This window comes from Ursus arctos, unplaced genomic scaffold (assembly GCF_023065955.2).
Source record: "Ursus arctos isolate Adak ecotype North America unplaced genomic scaffold, UrsArc2.0 scaffold_29, whole genome shotgun sequence".
Lineage (NCBI taxonomy): Eukaryota > Metazoa > Chordata > Mammalia > Carnivora > Ursidae > Ursus > Ursus arctos.
The window spans coordinates 31,257,297-31,278,234 of record NW_026622974.1 but is presented as its reverse complement, the minus strand read 5'-3'; the positions used below and the strand labels follow the sequence as shown (position 1 = coordinate 31,278,234).

Below are 20,938 nucleotides of genomic sequence, written 5' to 3'. Positions count from 1 at the left end.
AAGACCCAGGCCTCTATCTACTATTAAAACTTTGATCCACTATTAAGGTCCACAAGAATGCATACTGGTGGTAAACCAAAGCACTGCGTTATGAACAGTTCTGTGCAAAAGATGGGGGTGAAAGGTCTTGTATGGGGTAGAATTGTTACTAAATCAGGTCAGTTCTTTGTTTCTCTTATAAAGAGAATGGCTCTGGTGTTGCTGGCACTGAAAGAAGTCAGAAAGGACACATAGAGACAGCCAATCAACTGTCTCCAGAAAAACACTGCATAAAGAAAAATAGTGCACAATTAGTAAATAACCGTGGATGTTAAAAGAAAGATTCTACATAATAACAAACTTCATTTAATTGCACGCAGAAGCGCACTGCTTTGCAACTTGTTACAAATGATTTAGATAAAAGGAATGACCATTTCAAAAGATAGCGTGGCAAGAATAGGGTCAGGTGTGGGAAGATCAATTGAACAGAAGAATCTAGCCCTGTTTGAATAAGGCAGGCTAACAATTGGTGGTCCTGTACCATATCTCACCCAAAGGTGCGCTTTGTTCGGCTAGCATAGGTTTGAAAACTTGAATATAAATGTTTTAATGTGGCACTAATACTCCCAGTTTATTATGTCACTTTCCACGATCATATATTCATCCCATTTATACACTTACGATGCTTGCATGGCTCCTGTGTGCATTTGAACTTGTGACCCAGGAGGGTATTTTTAGATGTTCCTTGAGAGGAGAAGCGAAATGCTTACATCAAAGCATCGCTGATATGCTTTGTAGTTGTCCTATGTAATTATGCTTTGCCCATCATATTAATAGTGAACGGTGCATTGTTCTTAAATACATTCTTCTGCTATTTTAGATACATTCTTCTGCTATTTTATAAAGTCTCCAGTTAAAAACCCTTTCAGATATTGGTTGTTATATGTATAATATATATGTGTGTGTGTTCATATATATTTATATATAATTCATATATATATGAATTGGGTATACCTTAACGATCATTGCAGTTGAGATGCTTTCAAATAATCCTCAATCGTGAATGCCATCTTAACTATGATTTGTGAAAGGTTCATTATACTGCAGAAAGTAACGCCTGTGGTTCTTCTTTTCTTCCTTTTTTCCCCCATTCTTTTTTGAGTCCAGCTTTCGCTCTGTCACCAGTGTGTTTCCTATTTTTCATCATAACTGAAGTTATTTCAGGGCGCCTGGGTGGCTCAGTGGGTTAAGCATCTGCCTTCGGCTCAGGTCATGATCTCAGGCTCCTGGGATGGGGCCCTATCTCTGGCTCTCTGCTCAGCGGGGAGTCTGCCTCTCTCTCTCACTCTCCTTCTGTGCTCTTTCTCTCTCTCTTTCTCAAATAAATAAATAAATAAATAATCTTAAAAAAACAGAAAACAAAAACCTGAAGTCATTTGTCCCTAACTCTGGCTAACATCCTATCCTTCTCAACAGGGTGAGCATCCCTTCCCCAAGGAAAGATTTATTCAGGGGCTAACAAGTTATTCCAATTTTTTGTTCATTAATTATGTCATGGGTCACTGAACCTTTTTTGTGAAATGCCTCCTAAGAGGATATATACATACACAAACACATCCACAAAGATATATACATAAATATATGTATACATAAATCTATATACATAAATATATATGTGTGTATATGTGTATGTGTGTTTATATTTTATCCTCCATAAGCACCCTTCATCGAGAAAGGTCTTTTGATAAGAGCCTATTTTCCAGGTGATTTATCTGCTCAACACTCACCACAATTCTATCAGCTGGGTATTTTAATTTTTAAAAATAGTATTTATAATTGAGGAACTCGAGGTTGGAACAGTTTCAGTATTTTCCCAGGTCACCTAAGTAGTGACTAGCAGAGCCAGGATGTGAATGTCTAGGTCTATTATGTTTCTATTTCATCCTACTATTTCATGTCGATCACTGCAGCACAGGGTAAGATGGATCAGATTTCACTTCTCTTTACACTAGAAAAACAGAAAACACTCCACTTGGTTATATTGTATATATTTATTTTACTATCTAAACAAAGAAATAAAAACTCTTTCAAGTTTTATTTTGTCATTAATGCAAACAAAGGGTAGCGAGATGTTTTGAATGATTTTTGCTTAGTTTAATAACTAATGAAATTATAATCCGTATCTGCCTAGGAAGAGAAATGACCTTACATTGAGACACTGTGCATCTAGTGTATCTTAGAGTAACAATCCTTGTCGTATCTCTGAGACTTGTCTTGTCAATCATTAGCTGTCAAGAGTTCATCCTGTCACTTTGATTAAAGGTAACAAAACTTGTTTGATGGAAATACTTGACTTCTCTTGAAGAAAAATGATAAAAATGATTTGTCCCTGTAAACAAGAGAAAAATACTTGTCATCATTTATCTTGGCAAAGTATTGAAATATCTTAATTGAAAATAACAAAGGGAAGAGGTTTTTTTTTTTTAATGTTTATGAATTTTGCATGGAGAAGAGAGTCCCTGTGGAGTTATTCTGCTGGATATTCTTTTTGGGCACTTGATTTCTTGAATCCAAAACATAAGTGAAACTGGCATTAATTTACATATGTTTGCTTATTTTTCAAATCAAATATGTTAGAAATTCATAATATTTATGTCCTAGTTCTGTTGATTGATATATATGCAACACATGGATTATGTAAAAGTTTGTTGTAAAATAATTTAATAATATAATTACTTTGTTCCTTATCCTTTATGCCAAGAGAGAAAAGAGAAGAGGAGAGTACACAGTCAAGCATCAGAGCATAATCTTTCCTCTGTTTGTGCTGGAAAAGATAGATTTCCATGATGTCACTGTAAGTATTTTCAATCTGTATCTTTGTGTCATATATAGACAGGGTTATAGATTTATGCTTGTAGCAATTCAGTTAAAAATTTTCCCATTGCAAAACACCAACGGACTGAAAAATTGTGGCACACAACTTTTAAATTACCAGCTTGTGCTTGTAAGAATGGAAGAATATCCTTAGTAAAAAAAGAAGTAGGCAACTATAAAATAGTTTAAAAATCACGAGTGAACACCAGGCTGTCTTGAGGACATTTGGCTATACCAGGAACTTAGATCTTTGGGTTTTAAAGTCTTTGAAGAATGGGGCACCTGCGTACCCTCCAGCTCAGGTCTTGATCTCAGTGTCCTGGGATCCAGCCTGTGTCTGGCTCCCTGCTCAGCAGGGAGTCGGCTTTTCCCTCTCCCTCTCCCTCTGCACCCCTCCAACCCCGTTCATGCTCTTTCTCAAATAAATAAATTAAATCTTAAAAATATAGTCTTTGAAGGGTACATGAAAAAATACACTTTGGCTCAAGCAGAGGAGGGGAAGGGGACACTTACTATATGATGCTTATATCCAAAGTCTACAGCTTAGTGAAACTGAAAAGACATTTGCCAAATAACAAAGGGAGATGCTAATGGAACTTGTCTTTGCCAGCAAACCACATGCTTTCCCTCACGTAACCAAGGCAAAACTTTGTCCTATGTGACCCAGAAAATCGCACTCTGAGAAATAAATTCAGAGTGGTCCTACTTTAGTAAAGCTCTGTTAAGCCTGCCCAAAGCTGACTCAAATTCCCATTGGAGAAATCGACACTCAACTCAGGCCTCTCTTGGTTCTCATACATTGAGGTCATACAAATATCAGTTTTATACTTCAAATTACAAAGCAGATGAGAAATAATACACCATAAGCAAGAGTTAGTAGAAACAATAAATAGCAGAACTGGAAAAAGATAATTTAAATAATTGGGACTTATCAAATTTAAAATATGAAATAACTATGATTAAAATTTAAACAAATAAAAGAGAATTGAAAATACGATTGAGGAGACTGAGGCTAACATAGCTTATCTGGAATTGATTTTAGAGAACGAAATATGTTCAGAAATAAAAATAATGCAAATTAAAAACTGAACGGTATCGAGAAGCAGTAAATTAGACACAAGTAGGACAAAACTAGTGAACTGGATCTTAGATGAAGAAATTCTCAAGAAGCAGAGAAGAGATATGAAGTGGATTAACGTAGAAGAAAGGTTAAGAGACATAGTGGGCAGAATAAAAAGGCCAGTGCTCTGTCTTGTCAGTTACAGGAGAAGTGGGAAAAGCCAATGGTTAAATACATAAATGCTATTATCCAGAATCAATAGAAGATACAGAGTATCAGATTCAGGAAACATTATAAAACCTACAGTGAGATAAATATAAAATAATGGACACGGGCACATGTTTATGTATATCAAAATCAAAGAGATGTTTCATGCAAGTATTTATTTATTTTAAGAAGAAAAAGAGAAAAGACAAATCGGTTACAAAGGAACAACGATTAGGATGACATGAGTTTTAACACTAAAATATGTCACAAAAAGTGGAATAATATAATTGAAGTACTGAGAATAAAAATAACTTGGTCTTAATCCTATACCTAACTGAACTTTCAATAAAGAAAAATTTCAACCTTTAGTGTTTGTGGGCCCTGCTTCTGGGCTCCCAGGGAAGCTATAGTTTAACTTTTGCCAAGATCGGAATGACTTAACCAGACTTCAAAGCGTGGGATCCATTTCTGCCGGGGGCACACATTATATATTGCTTCATTAGCAAATAACCTAAAAGAAACATTTCAAACTAAAGGTAACAATAAAAATCTCCTTAAGTTCCCATACCTCTGAAGCCTGTAACCTTGTAAGTACTAAAAGTATAAGATAAAGTTTGTAATTTTCTGGACTGTCTTCTGTCATGATGATTTGTAACTTTTGATGTAACAAGAAACGTGTGTAACACTCCGTCTCCAGAGCACCCTCTTCTTTGTGAAGAATATGTCTCCCGGCAGCTGTTCTAACTTGAGCTCAAATAAAACTCTTTTCCTTTCTCTTTAAAATTTCAAAAAAGGCTTGTTCATTTTGCATCTACAGTTTCACTTAATAATAAGGATGAAATAAACATATTTCCATAAAAATGTGAAGAGAGTTTGTTTCTACTAGACTCTTGCTGAAGGAACTTTCAAGATTGTACTTCAGGAAAAAGAGAAATCTGAAAGAACTGAGAGCAAGAAGGAATGGTAAACAAAAAACCTGGTAAATATGGTTATTTCTAAATAAATATTTTTGTATAAAAATAATATTGTTGTAAAACATAGGGGATAAAAACTAGAGAACTAAATTATTTGAATAGTAAGGCAATTTGGGAATTAAAGCCCTTGTGTTGCCGAGAAGAAAACTGAGATTTTCATTAACTTTGGGCTTTAGGAAATATGTACATATTAAAAGTCAAGAAATTGCTGAAATAAAAGAAGTAGCGTATAGCATTTCTATTATGGAAGTAAAAAGGGGGAGTGGTAGAAGAATTTAAAAATCCAAAAGCAACGAAGCATTAAAAAAAAGAGCATATGTAGAAAGAGAAGTTTAAATTCATCAGGAATATAAACCATTTATAAACTTCAATGTACCTAATATAGAAAATACAGAAATATATTTTCTCGAAATATAGAAAGCAAAAATTGACAGAACTACTGGGTTGGTAAATCCACCAAGAGTAAGAGATTTCTAAAACAAAATTCTCAGTAACTGATAGATTAATAAGGTAACAATATATAAGGATATAATAGATTTGAACATTTTTTTTGCTTTTTTTCCCTCAGATAATAACTTATCTTGAACTTTCTTCAGTCTCTACCCAAATTGTACCTCCTGAAAGGTGTTATCCAGCATATCTAGTCTTCTTTCCCTATTCCCATCATTCTTTATCCTCATCATTCTTTATTCTCTATCCTAGGTTAATTTAATAGCTTTTTTATTAAATGACCATATGCCAGTATTTATTTGTATATGTTCTTTTCCCTTTACTCCTTATGTTCCATGTGCCTAGACCACAGCCTGTTACATTGTAGGTGTTTAATAAATACTTGTCGAATAAACGGACTCGAGGTCTTGGCAATGTTGTTCTCTCTACGGGTAAACTCCTACTTGTCTTCTTAGCGTTCAGCTTTCAGATTCCTCAAGAAGTCTTGGCTTGCTTTCCCGGTCTAGGTTAGATCCCTCTGTTTTATACTTCTATAACGCTTTATAATGCCCTTTTGTAAATTCACTCAGTCATTCACTCAGCAATTATTTGAGCGCCAGCTATGTTCCAGTCCCTGGTTTAGACCTTAGGGATGCGGTAGTGAACACAACCGGCATCATCTCAGCTCTTGTGGAGTTTACATCTAGTGTGGTGGGGTTGGAGGGCAGACCAGAAGGAAACAGGTAAGTACATAGTACTTCATACAGTTATGAGTAGTGTGAGGAAAAATGAAGCAGGATGAGGGAGATGAGAGGGCCAAGAAAATAGTAGACGTGGCTCTTTTATATACAGGACCAGGTAAATCTTCATGCATTAGATGTTTTAGAAGATAATCTGTAAGTAAACAAAAGGTTAGCTCTGAGCATAAGCAGGGGAAAAGTGACCAGGTCAGAGGAAACAGCAAGTGGGAAGATCTTGAAGCAGTAGTGTTTTTAAAGCGTTCTGGGAACAGCAATGAGCCCAGTGTGGCTGGAGCAGAATGAACAAGGAAAGGGTTAGTAAGAGATGAAATAAAAGAGAGACTTTTTTGGGACTTCTTTGACAAGTGATGTCATTTTAGTTTATAGAGTTCTCAATGGGATGGCGTTGGGGAAGGGAATAGGGAGATACTCATAGGAAATCCAGATTCTGAAGGTGCAGCCTCAAGAACAGCCGCGAGGTGGCGCCAAGCTGCCCAGGCCGCACCTCGATGTTCAGGGCGGGGAGCTGGGAGTCTAGGTGATTCCAGGGAACTCCCTCCCCACAGGGCTGGTGGGGCCGGAAGCCCCCTTCTTCAAAGCCCAGAGGGGTTTGCTCCAATCCAAGGATCCCAGTCCCAGGGGCCGGGCCCTGGCCTTGGTGGCCCCCTTTTATTCCGGGTGCAGTTCGGTGGTCACAGCTCAAGGACTGGGGGCAGCCTATCCAACTTAGCAGGAGGTCACTTAGATCCTTTCTATGCTGCTGGGGGATCTGAGCAGGGGGCCCCCAAGCAGTGAGGTCCCCACGCCAAAGCTCTGCAGCCAGAAGCTGTAACTGCAGCTGCTGAGGGCCGTCTGGGCCACCTTCTGGAAGACCATGTGGACTTTTTTTGTTGAGCCAGACTCAGCACTCCAGGTAGGCACTGCGCTTAGCTAAGGACTAAAGGATGAGGCTAAAACGTGCTATTTTAAGGACTTTGGCTTTCACTCTTAAGATACTACAGCCACAGGAGGGATTTTAGTTTGAATAGGCTCTCTTGTAGGGGGTAAAGTTAGAGGGGAAATTAGTTAGAAAGTAATTAAAAGAATGCAGAGTCAGAAACGATGGTGTTTGGGATCTGAGTAGTAGTAGGAAAGGTAGTGACAAGCGGTCAAATCTGGCATGCATTTGGAAGACTTCGCCAGCAGGATTTGAGGAGAGATTGAATACAGGATGTGAAAGAAAAAGCAGTCAATGATGAATCAGGGTTCTGGCGCAAGTATGGGAAAAGATGAAACTTCACTTTACTGAGACTGGGAAGACTATAGAGGAGCATAGGGAGGGAGGGGGGCTGTGTCCACGCAGAACACAGAGTTTGGACGTATTGAAATATCAGACACCCAAATGAAGAGTTTGTGTTGGAACCTGTATATAAAATTCTGGAATCAAGGGGAAAAGTCCAGGATGGAGATACGAATAGGGGAATTATCAATATAGAGATGGTATTTAAAGCCATCTGCAGGAAGGGGGGGAAAAAACCCAAAACATGAAGTTGGATGACTCAGCTGTGGGTAATTCCAGCATTTAAGAACTGAGATAAGAGGAGGAGGAAGCACTAGCCAGGGAGGAAAACCAAAAGAGAGCAGTGATCAGAAGCCAAGTAAATGAGTGTTTTAAGAAGATGGGAAAAACATATTTTAGGGACCATATGAACAACTTTTTGGAGAATTTTCACTTTTTTTTTTTTTTTTTTTTTTAGAACTCTCAAAGGCAGCAGAGAAATAATATTAGCTGGAAGGAGATAGAATGATCAACCTGCTTGATACTCCTGTTTTTGTAAAAGTGGTAAGGCTCACATGCTGTGGTAACAGTTATGTCTATCCTGTTGACTACTTTTCGCCTAGTACAATGATTGACCCAAAGTAGATAGGCGATTAAATATTTCTTGAGCAAATAAGTACCATTTCTGTTAAAATTATGATCCCCAAATTGTTATGGTTTAACAATAATTTCAATAGATGTTGCCTTTTCCTTTAAATTGGAACAAAAATGCTCATTTTAACTTTGGTAGAAAAATGATTACAGATATGATCATACTACATCTACTCATCCAGTTCCCCAACTGACTTAATTATGCTAAGTAAGCACTACATATTTTTATTTCAGAAAAACTCTGCAGTATGACAAGTTAATTTGCTAAAAATATTAGGTGCAGTTAGCTTTAATTATCTATAGCAGAGTTTTTCAAATCATGGAGAAAGGAAAGTAAATATATTTTTCTTCAGCAAAGTAGACTGATTTAAGTTCAGAGAGCATCGGGGAACCATTAAGTCTTTTTTTTTCCCTGTAAACATTTTTATTTTATTTATTTTTTATTGAGGTGTAATAGACGTATAACATCATATTGGTTTCTGGTGTATAGCGTAATGATTTGATACTTGTATGGATTGGGAAATGATTGCCACAATAAGTCTAGTTATAATCCATCACCACACATAGTTACAGAATTTTTTTTTTGTAATGAGAACTTTTAAGATCTGCTCTCTTAGAACTTAGAACTTTCAAATATGCAGTCCAGTATTGTTAACTATAGTTGCCATGCTTTACATTATTCCCCAAGACTTATTTATTTTATAACTGGAAGTTTGTATCCTTTGACCCCCTTCACCCATTTCACCAGTCCCCTATTCCCTGACTGACAACTATCGATCTGTTTTCTTTATCTATGAGTTTGATTTTTTTTGTAGATTCCACGTATAAGTGAGATCATATGATATTCGCCTTTTTCTGCTTTTATTTTACTTCACATAATGTCCTCAGAGTCCATCCATTTTGTCTCAAATGACAAGATTTCATTCTTTTTTGATGGCTGAATATTATTCTATTATATATAAAAAGAAAATGTGATATCTATATCCATGCATCCATTGATGGACATTTAGATTGTTTCCATAATGTAAATAATGCTGCAGTAAACATAGGGGTGCCTGTATCTTTTTGAGATAGTGTTTTCATTTCCCTTGGTTAAATACCCAAAAGTGGAATTGCTGGATCATATGATAGGTCCTATTTTGAATTTTTTGAGAAACTTCCACACTGTTTTCCATGGAGACTGCACTGATTTACAATCCCACCAACAGTGACAAGAGTTCTCTTTTTCCCACATCCTTGCTAACACATTATTTCTTGTCTTTTTGATAATAGCCATTCTGTTGGGTATGAAGTGATATCTTATTGTGGTTTTGATTTGTATTTCCCTGATGATTAATGATTTTGAACATCTTTTCATGTGCCTTTGGGCCATTTGGATGTCTTCTTTGGAAGAATGTCTGCTCAGTTTCTCTACCCATTTTTTAAATTGGATTGTTTATTATTATTATTATTTGCTATTGAGTTGTATGAATTCCTCATATATTTTGGATATTAATCCTTTATTGAATATGTGGTTTGAAAATAATTTCTCCAATTCAGTACGTTGCCTTTTTATTTGAATAATGGTGTCCTTTGCTGTGCAGAAGCTTTTTAGTTTGGTGTAGCCCTATTTGTTTATTTTTGCTTTTATCACCTTTGCTTCTGGAGTCAAAGCCAAAGAATCATTACCTAGACCAATGTTAAGGAGCTTATCATGCTGTTGTGATTACTGTAGCTTTGAACTATAGTTTGAAATTAGGAGGTGTGGTGCCTCTAAGGTTGTTCTGGCTATTCAGGGTCTTCTGTGGTTTCATACAACTTTCGGGACTGCTTTTTCTATTTTTCTGAAAAGTGCCATTGAATTTTGATAGGAATTGCATTGAATCTGTGGATTGCTTGGGATAGTGTGGACATTTTAACAATATTAATTATTCCAGTCCATGAGCATGTACTATCTTTCCATTTATTTGTGTCTATTAGACATTCCACAATGTCTAATAGTTTTCAGTGTACTAGTCTTTCACTCCTTTGTTAAATTTATTCCTAGTTTCTTCTTTTTTATGCAATTATAAATGGAATTATTTTCTTAATTTCTCTTTCTGATAGTTCAGTGTTAGTGTGTAGAAGTGTGTTCGATTTTGTGTATTGAATTTGTCTCCTGCATCTTTACTGAATTTTTTTTTATTCGTTCTGATTGTTTCTGCTGGCGTCATTAGGGGTTTCTATGTATAGTGTGATGTAATCTGCAAGTAGTGACAGTTTTATTTCTTTTCCAGTTTGGAAGCCTTTTGATCCTGTCTCTTGTCTAATGCTCTCTCTGGGACTTCCAATGTTATGTTGAATAAACGTGGAGAGTGAGCATCTTCATCTTGTTCCTAATCTTAAATGGAAAAGTTTTCAGCTTTTCACCATTCGCTATGTTATGATGTTAGCTGAGGACCTGTCATATATAGACTTTATTATATTGAGGTACATTCCCTCTACAGCTGCTTTGTTGAGAGGTTTATCATAGATGGATGCTGAATTTTGTTAGATGCTCTTTCTGCATCTATTGGATTATATGATTTTTATCCTTCATTTTGTTAATGTGCTGAATCACATTGATTTGTACATGTTCAACCACCCTTGCATCCCTTGAATATATTCCACTTGATCGTGGTGTATGATCCTTTTAATGTATTGTTGAATTTGGCTTGCTAATATTTTGTTGAGAATTTTTGCATGAACAATATTACTAATGCAACCAAAATTAGAGAAAAATACTTTTCTCATGCATACATGAATCATTTATGAAAACTGACTATGAATACTACATAAAACAAATTTCAATGCATTTCAAGAAATGAATTCCAAACAATCAGTTATCACTGATCACAAATCATCTCACTTATAAATAAAAGACAAAAAAACTAAGATTAAAGTATAAATACATTTCTAAATAAATTATAATGTGAACTATGAAATACTCAGAACTGAATGATACAAAAGTACAAATAAAGTTGTAGCATGCATCTACTAAAGCCCTTAATGAATGTATAATAAATTTTAAAAGGGTAAAAACGAGGAATTAAGCTTCCAAAAAGTGAATACTGTTTCTGAAGAAACAAAAGAGAAAACAATAATGATAAGATCAGAAACTCATAAAATATAAATGTACAATAGAAAGAGTCAACAAAGACAAATACTGAGGGTTAGAAAAGACTAACAAAATAGACAAACCTAAGGCAAAATTGATCCCCAAAAGAAGTAACAAATAAATAAATATTGTTATTGTACAAGTGATCATAACAGATATAGCAGATATTAAAAACAAGAGAATACTATAAGTAACTTTATGTCAGCAAATTTGAAAACAGGTAGAATTGACATTTTCCCATAAAAACTAAAATTTATCATCGCTAATTCAAGAAAAATGCAAAACTGTGCAATTCTGTGACAATTAAGGAAATTGTATCAGTGGATTAAAGTCTGCTTACTAAGTCCACTCACTCCAGATGATTCTAATTTTATACAGACTATTCCAGAGGTAAGTAAAGTGAAATACTTTCCAACTCATTTTATGATGCTAGTTATAACCTTGCAAAATCATATGTGAATTTGTATAAAAATTAAAGGTTACAGGTAAATGTTATTTACAATAATAAATGTTGGTATTTTTATAAAATTTTATAAAAATGTTGGTAATCTGAATCATGTAACATGTATCTGAAAAAATACTGGTAACACATTATTGTGGAATGATTTTCTTCAGTAGTACAAGAATATTCTAACATGAAATTCCAAGTTATTTATATTTATATAAAAATGGTGATGTAATACTTAAAATGTATAAAAATGAAAGATATATTTTTTTCCTTACCATCACAGTGGCTCTGGCCAGCATATTGGAAAAAAAAAAGGCAAACAGATCTTATTCAAACACAATATGAGTATTACATAGTAAGCCCAGCACAATATTTGAACTTGACAAAAATTTAAGATATTTGCACATATGAGATCTACATATACATACACACCCACCAACTATGTTCATATATTCCAGCAATAAACGTTTAGGAAATGTAGTTTTAAAAAGTATTTAAAATATCAACGACATAAAAAATTAATTGGAATGCACTTAACCAAAGTTGTGATCTTTATGGAGGAAATGCAAAATTCTATTATAAAAAGATGTAAATGAATAAAAGTTATACCATAATCATGGATAGAAATACTATAGCAAAGCCATCAGTTTTCCATCAATTGATCTATATTTTAACAATTAAAATCAAAATTATGTCAAACAGAATCCTGAAAACGTCTTTAATTTCTATAAGACAATATGGGAACAACAAAAACCAAATAGAAAAATGGGCAATGTATAGAGTAAGAAGCAAAAATGGGCAAAAATATAAGAAAAAAGTTCAATATCACCAATAATTAAGGAACTGTAAGTTGTAGTCACAATGACATACCATTTCAGGCCCATCATGTTAATAATTAGTAAAAATTGAAGTAGGATGATAGTATGTGGTCCACAAAGATGGAGAAGCATTTAGAATTCTTACATATTCCTTGGTTAGTATAAATTAGTTGAGTTGCCTTGGAGAACAATCTAGCTATATCCAGGGAGTTGGTATCATGTGTACCCCACTATTAAGCAGTGCTACTAACGGGAATATGTACAGGGTGCTTATGTGAGCATTGTTTTGCAATAGCAACAAATTAAAAACAATCTAAGTGTAAATATTCATAAACTGGAGAATGAGTAACTTTTAGGATACTCATGTAATTGAATATTATATAGCATCAAAGTATAAATGAAGGAGAGATAAATATATCAATATTGATAAATCTTTCCAATAGAATATGAATGAAAATAAATCTATGAGTTGCAATTCCATTTATAGAAAATTTTAAAATAGGTGGAACAACATTACATATTGTTTAAGGATATATCCGTATTAAATAAGTATATAAAGAAATGCATGGAAATTATAGACAGGAAGTTGACTACACACAGATGTAGGAAGGGAAAGGAAAGCCATCAGGGAGGGGTAATGGGGGGCTTCAACTGTACTGGTAATGTTTTATTGCCTAAGTGGTGTGGTGAGTATATGAATGCTTATTTTATTAGTCTCTATACCATTTTTATATGTCTTAAGTGTGTGTTAATGTGTGTTTATATTATAGGAAAAATGTGTACAGGAGAGAGGAAGAATGTGAAAGAAAGGGAAGGTAGGTTGGAGAGAGGTCACAAAGGGGAAAGAGGAGGGTAGAGAGCCGCGAAGAGCACCAGCTTCATACTTCTGCACAGATTCTGGTGGCAGTGAGACTTGAGTTTGAATCCCAGCTGAAACATGTAGTAGCAGTGTGATCTTGGGCAATTCACTGGACCTCTCTAAGCCTCGCATTCTCATCTGTAAAGTAGGGGAATTACAATATGTACCTCATCAGCTTTCTGTAGTGATGAAATAAATACAAGTAAAGCATTTAGCAGAATTCCTATTAGATATTAAGCACGCAGCAAATCTTAGTAACTATTATTTTTTATTTTTTAAACCACCACTCAAATAATATCTCCTTCCTTCAGCAATACCTTCTTCCATTTGGCAGGTAAAGCAAGGTCTGTAAAGTATTTTGATAGTTACCGATCCATATGGCATCTGGAAACATAGGCAGAAAAGTATCCTGGAAATGAAGTGACTTGTCCACAGTCTCTTTTATGAACTGAACCTTGAACTCACTCTCCACGTTCCCAAACCAGTGTTCTTTCCAGTCCTTCATAGCGGTCACCCTTATAGGTGATGATTTCCAGGTGGGTAGAGTCTATTCCTTATTCTGTTTTGCTTTGTATTCGCTATCGCAATTCCCTTAGAACTGTTCAGAGCGTGTGCCCCACCAAAATAGAAGTGATTGATGAAAATAGCATTAAACGTTTTTATCACGGTGGATTTTGAATGTTCCTCAACTCCCAGTGCTTACCAAGAGTTTTAAAGCAAGAATGAAAACAGGGCAAAACTGTGCAACACTTGTTTGAGGCAAAAGGTTGTGTTATCAGTAGCGGGTAAGGTAAAGAAAGGGCGGGCTCAATAAACTTCAGGGTTACATACGTATGTTTTTATGTCTATTTCTCCCATCTGTGGGGTTTATCTGCTCTTCTAAGTCAGCAAAAATATGTTTGGGAAATATTAGAAGTGAATCAGAGATGTAAGGCAAAGATTAAAATATTGATTTGGGCACTGAGAAGGAGGCTGGCCACAGTGTGAAACACAAGGACAAGACCCATTGCACTTTGAACTGATACAAAAGGCTGCTTTGCCAGTGAAGGAGGAAGGAAAAGACCAGAGCTTCTGGGTATTGCAGGAAATCTCTCACAGAGGAAACAGCCCTCACACAGCCCGACATGAGACCCAGGTGCAGGCTGATGTGTGCTTTCTTCAGTGACTCATTTGTTATTGCAGAAAAAAATGGCTTCCAAAACAACACCCAAATAACCACCGTGTGATGATAAAACCTGAGAAACAGGGGCAGGCAGAAGACTTGAAAGACAAATTACTGTCCCTAAGGCAGCCAACCAAAATGTTCTTTAAATGACAGTGATGGAGATTAAGAGGCTGTGGAACCAGGGCACAAGCAAGGACAAGAACCAATTCACCCTATGGATGCTTTTCCACATAATAGAGTAGAATCTATCTGCAGATGTCTTCTCAGCCCCCAAAATGGGAGTGATACTTAGCAATTTCTTTACTTCAGAAAGAGTATTATTAAAATAGAGTATAAACAAATCATTAAATATATGTTGAAAAATTATTGGTATTTTTCCATTTTATTTTCATAGATGGTGACTGCTAATGGCGACATATAAATGTGGATAACTGAAAAATTTGTAACCAAAATTTTTTAAAGATAATACACATACCGCATACTGTGAATGAACACAAAAATATTATAAAATGTTCAGACTCTAGTCTTCTCTAAAGATTTTCACATATCATTGGCATAGTAATTGGGGTTTCTTATAGACATGATTAAAAATTTAGGGATTTCAGGCTAGAAAAATATTTTTGTTGTACAGAGATTTCTGTTGTAACGGCATATTTTGAAATGGGATTTGACTGGCATGAGAAATAGCTGCTATAAAGTCATACCCTGAATCCAAACACTGAAGAAGAGAATATAATTCTCCCATGTTGAGTAAGAGCAATCATTCATTTTACTTTGCTTTTCACTGTGAAGGGCTCAAATCTCAACTGAATGAGAACTTCCATGGAAACCTGTTTGATAGGGAATCGGGGCTCTTCCGCCATATTAAATGCCTGGTTCCTGAGGGAGATATCTATCTTCTCTGCTTCAGAAATCAGCCGACATCTGTAAGTGGGTCTAGACCTGCTGGCTGGTTCCCAAAGCTTTCATTCATTTTTCACTAAGGAAATGTAATATTAATGTAATTTCAGGCTACATGAAACGAGTGAAATAGAGTACAATAGTGTAGTATGCGTATTATTGGCATTTCTGTTTGGTGATATTTCTTTGCCCTAACTTTAACCTCATCTTCTTACTACTACTCAACAAGATCCAGCACTGTGAGAAGGAAGTATGAATCACCTACCTCCACATTGAAAATATGGAGCTGTTCTTGATGTAATGAAAAAAGTATTGTGGGGAGAATTTTTCTTAGCTAACTGGTAAGGAACTTGAGTTTCAGAATGGCAAAGAGGCTTGCCCACTGTGGAAATTTTGGAAAATGGATTTAATGAGGAAAATCATTCATGGTTCTACCACATGAAGCTAGCTTTCATTAGCATCTTGGACATTTTTTTCAAATTGGGAAATAGCCTCTTGTATTTAACAATAATCTGCGTTTTAATTGAGTTCATAATAAATATTTCCTATTGTTCTTCACAAACATGACTTTAATGGTTTCATAGTGTTCCATTTTATAGATTAACGGTGATTTACCAAATGAGTCACTCTTTGTTGTAAGTTTAGCTTTCTTCCCGCGTTCTACTTTGCAGTAGTAACTGTCTTTTTACCGAAATCTTCTTGAACGTGTCTGAATAAATTTTCTTTGGTTGCCTTAGGATAAATTTTTGAAGTGAGATGACTAGATACAAGGGTACAAACATTTCTAAATATCACCAATACACATTTTGAAACTCTACTGATTTGAAATATTTTTATTACTGTATTTATTCATGTATTTTTTTGTTTCTTTCGACAGACATATATGAGGTCTTTTGATGTACAAGATACTGTGCTCCATTCTAGGAATACATCCCTGAATATGATACTATCTCTTACATGTAGGAGTTCCCATTCTACTGGGAGAGACATAAAAGTAAACAGCCAATTACAATTCAGAAAGATAGCAGCAATGTTAGGGTATCATTACCCATGAGAGCAAGTGGGTAAATATAAATAGTTTTAGGCCCAGTGTTACAAAATCACGAGAAACAGCCTTCATGTGAGGGGAATTATGATCCTCAGGGAAAAGGCAGGTTTTGATTAAAGAGATTAAGAAAACAGAAGTTTTTCTGATAATAAATTATGAATTCCAGGGGGCCCAGTGAAAGAGTTTCAAGATTTGAGGAAAAACAGAAGAAAGGGAGAGATGGTACAGCCTTTTTTGTATAGAGAAGGAGCGATGAGGGTGACTTGAGAGTCTGTGGGTTTTTGTGTAGCAAGATAAAGAGGATCAAAGGGTACAAAGAGGGGCGCCTGGGTGGCACAGCGGTTAAGCGTCTGCCTTGGGCTCAGGGCGTGATCCCAGCGTTATGGGATCGAGCCCCACATCAGGCTCCTCTGCTATGAGCCTGCTTCTTCCTCTCCCACTCCCCTGCTTGTGTTCCCTCTCTCGCTGGCTGTCTCTATCTCTGTCAAATAAATCAATAAATAATCTTTAAAAAACAAAACAAACAAACAAACAAAAAAACAAAACAAAGGGTACAAAGAGATTGGTTCCAGTGGTGAGCATACTGTGATCGTTATGCTTCTGTGGAAGGACTCCCTGCATCTCTGAGGAGAAGGCAGTTTTCTTTAAAGCACATTAAATATCAGAAAAACAAGAATATTTCATGAAAATTTAAAAATTAAAATATTCTTTCCTTTAGGATTCTCTCATCAGTATGACCCCTCTTCCTATGGTGTAGTATCTAATTTTACTGCATTTGGAGGCAGCTTGTTGCTCTGGGTTTAAAAGAGAAAGAGAAAGATGCTGGCTGAGCGTCAGACTTGATTTTGGCTGGGGTCATGATCTCAGAATCATGGGATCAGTCCCCGTGTTGGGCTCTGTGCTCAAGGGAGAGTCTGCTGGAGATTCTCTCTCTCCTTCTCTCTTTGGCTCCCCTCCGCACCTGTGTTGCACTCTCTCCTTCTCTGTCTCAAAATAAATAAATGAGTCTTTTAAAAAAATGAAAGAGAAAAGTTGTTCAGTGGGAGGAGAAACCTCTGCTTCACTTTCACTCTGGGATCCTTGTTCTACCAGAATTGTATAGTGCAAAGATGACTCCCTCTGATGAAGCCCAGACCTGCCCATTTTTCACTCTATCTATCATAAACACAAACAGAGGCAACAGTGGCATGACTGAAGTCCCCAGATGGGATCAACTGTGGTCTATGGCCAAGGAAGGGCAGAGTTTGGCTTATAAAAATATCCAAGAAGTGAGCAAGATTCATACTGATGTAACTGTGTTGTTAATAAAAATTTTTTTTTCAGTAATGAACTTTTTTATACAATTATCAATATACCATCAAAGGTAGGAAAGGGGTACCAAGAGATGTCCAATGAATCATCTTAATGTCAAACATAGTTTTCCCTGTCCCCATTATATAATAATAGCTCTACAACCTCCTCATGATTGGGGTCAATTTTCTATGTCAGGATGTTACCATTCCTTGTATGTTGCCCCCTTGACTGCTGGACTCTGGCTGCCCATGGTAGAAATGTTCCCTTTGGTGAGTCAGGTCCTTCATGGCTGTAGAACATAGAGTTGTGAGGATCGGAGTCCAAATTTTTTAAGTAGGCCGCAGAGAGCGAGGCTAAGCAGGGTCCCTCCAGCCTCCACCTCTTGGATCCTGGACCTTTGTGTTATACCTAATGGTAAAAAAAGAACCAAACCAAACCAAAACCAAAACAGTTGTTGATTCAGGATACATGCTGTATCTTGGAGGGTATTTCGTTATGTTTGCATGGTATCTTCAAGCTGGACCCTCAGCTGTGCCTTTGAAAGGCCATTGCATTACTGTCAGGTGATGTGGCAAGTTATGGGACAAGTTGACCTCATATTCGTATGCCCACTGTGGACCTTTTCTTCTGTAAAGTGATTACTTTGTCAGTGTTAGATGGGATAGAATATCAGATCAAACACTCTCTAAGCCCTGAGACAGTGGAGCTGCCTCAGTGACTATATGGTAATGAATCACTCTCTCTTCCAAAGCGGAAGACATCCAGTGTAATCAAATGGACATCGAGGGGCTATTGACTACTAGAGAGATGGTGCCATTTTGGGAATTCTGTGTTGGTCTCTCCAGATGACAGATTGGACATTTAGCAGTGGCAGCATTTATATACTTCTTGGTGAGTGGAAGTTCATGTTTTGGGGTCCAAGTATATATCCTCCAACCCTACTCTCATGATTATTCCATTGATATTCATTCATAAGTGTTAGAGTGGATGATGCCAGAGGTTAACTAACATCAGATGTTTGAATCATTATGTCCACTTGGTTATTTAGTGGTTTCTCTGGTGGCAGATGTTCTCTAGAGGGAATTACCTATGACACAAAGATCTTCACACCTTGCTCACTCTCATTGCTTATTCACGTGCTTCTTGTCTCCAGTCTTTGAATTTTTTTTTTTCTTCCAGGCCTCTGACTAAAAAGCCAAGCTATTCTCTATTGTCCATAAATCCATATATATATATATATTCTTATCTCAGGCCACTTTTCTATACACAAAATTGATGACCAGATGCACTGCCCAAAGCATTGCCCTTTGGGAGAATTGCCCCCACTCCTGTCTTTCGGGGACACAACTGAATAGGACTATAGTGTGGCAGTACTTAATTTTTGGCAGTACTTAATTTTTGGCCTACAGAATCATTTGTGAGCCAACCTTGCCCTTTTCCCTTCTCCATCAGTTGTGAACTGAGGGAGAGAAGCCATGGAAACAATAGATGACACAGGGGTTACTGCAGTTTACTTGTGCTCTCTGGTCCCAGTATGCCTATTTTCTTTTGTACCATTTCCATTTTATGATGGGTTACTACTGCCCTGCCCAACCATATGACTCGATAGGCCTGAAAAAATTCAATGAATACAGTTCTGGCTGCTTGATCTGTCTACCAGGATCCGATAGTATAGCAGTAATGGTTTATTCAGTGGTGTATAATTTCTGTTGAAGACGGCATGGTCTTGCTCAAGAACCCTTGGGGCCTTAGTTGTGATTCTGCCATTTATTTCCATAAATTCTTTGCAAAATTTTTCACTTCTAGCGTTTATAAGACCATAGGGTCTTCTCATTCATATGGCTCATCAGAAAAGTTTGCTCACATTACAGTTTGGACCTATTGCAGAGTATCTCCTTGCTTTGGGCCCCATTAAAAGTGAGCAGCCTTCCATGTCACTTGGTAAATGTGTTAGAGCCATATCCCCAAGTGTCAATTATGCTGCTTTCACTATGTGAAGAGGCCTACCAGGTCTTCTGGTGGTGGAAGATACCAAATGAGATAATTTGAACTTTACTTTGAGAAGGGCGGTTATGGTATGCCCCTGATGATGGGCCATTAAATATTCATTGATGTGACTGGCATCTGAATCTTTGTAGAATTTATCATTTACCCTGTGGAGTGCATTTATGTTACCAAGGCCTCCAGGATACCTCATTTATTCTTCTTCTTTTCTGATTAAAATGATGTCAGTGTGATGTTCTGGAGAAGGTCCAAGATAGATGGTCTAGGGAACTTTGGACTATTTAATGACAGAGGATAGGAGCATTAACATAGCTTTGGGACAAGACTTCGAATGTATACTGTTGTTTTTTGGGAACTCTGGTTTTCTTTCCTGGTAACTTTGGAAAATAAAGCATATAGAAAAACAAATGCCTCATGTTATACTCCTAAGACTGTGTCAATCTGCTTTAACACAGATACCACATGTGTACAACAGCTGTAGTTGAGGTTACAGTTTGTTTGAGTTTGCAGTAGCTGGCTGGCTCTCACCCTCTGGGATCCATCTGGGTATTGTAGAGGCAAAGAATGGTGAATTAGATGTGATGACTATAGGGCACACCATCCCAGTATCCCTTAAGTGTTTAAGAATGGCGTTAATTTCTGCCATTTCTTCTGAGATATAATATTGTGTTTGATTTAGTACCTTGGCCAAGGGGTGAGCTTTCAGTGGTTTCCACTTGACTTTCCTGCTAACTCTACCTGTTCAGAGTAAGAACCCAATGTGGGAATTTTGCCAATGATTAAGTGTTTTCATTGCAAACATATATTTGGAAATTACAAAAATAACTACCAAGTAGGTCTGTGGACCTAAAAGACCCACCGAGGGCTGGGTCAGTACCAGGAATTCACATGATTTCCATATAAACCCTGTCTGCCCCCTCTTCCACTACTCTAACAAAGGGCCATGGTGGCATTTCAGATCTTTTGGTCAACTTGGACCATATCTCCAATAGTTTTTGAAATGTCTGGGCATTCTCCATTCTACAGCATATGTTCAACCAAGGAAATGTCTATAGTATCATTCGTGGAAGGACTGGAAGAGTTATCATGTAAAATTTCTCTTGTGGTCTAGGGTCC

The 20,938-nt window shown here is 36.6% G+C and overlaps 1 long non-coding RNA gene across 1 annotated transcript in view; it reads left to right on the top strand.

Annotated features, from left to right (window-relative positions):
- Positions 1–13,102: 13,102 nt before the first annotated feature.
- LOC113261098 (uncharacterized) overlaps positions 13,103–20,938 on the top strand; it is a 117,792-nt gene continuing 109,956 nt past the window's right edge. Inside the window, exons 1-2 of the long non-coding RNA XR_007190134.2 lie at positions 13,103–13,239; positions 13,747–13,948. This is a non-coding gene — a long non-coding RNA (uncharacterized LOC113261098). The remainder of the gene's footprint in view (positions 13,240–13,746; positions 13,949–20,938) is intronic.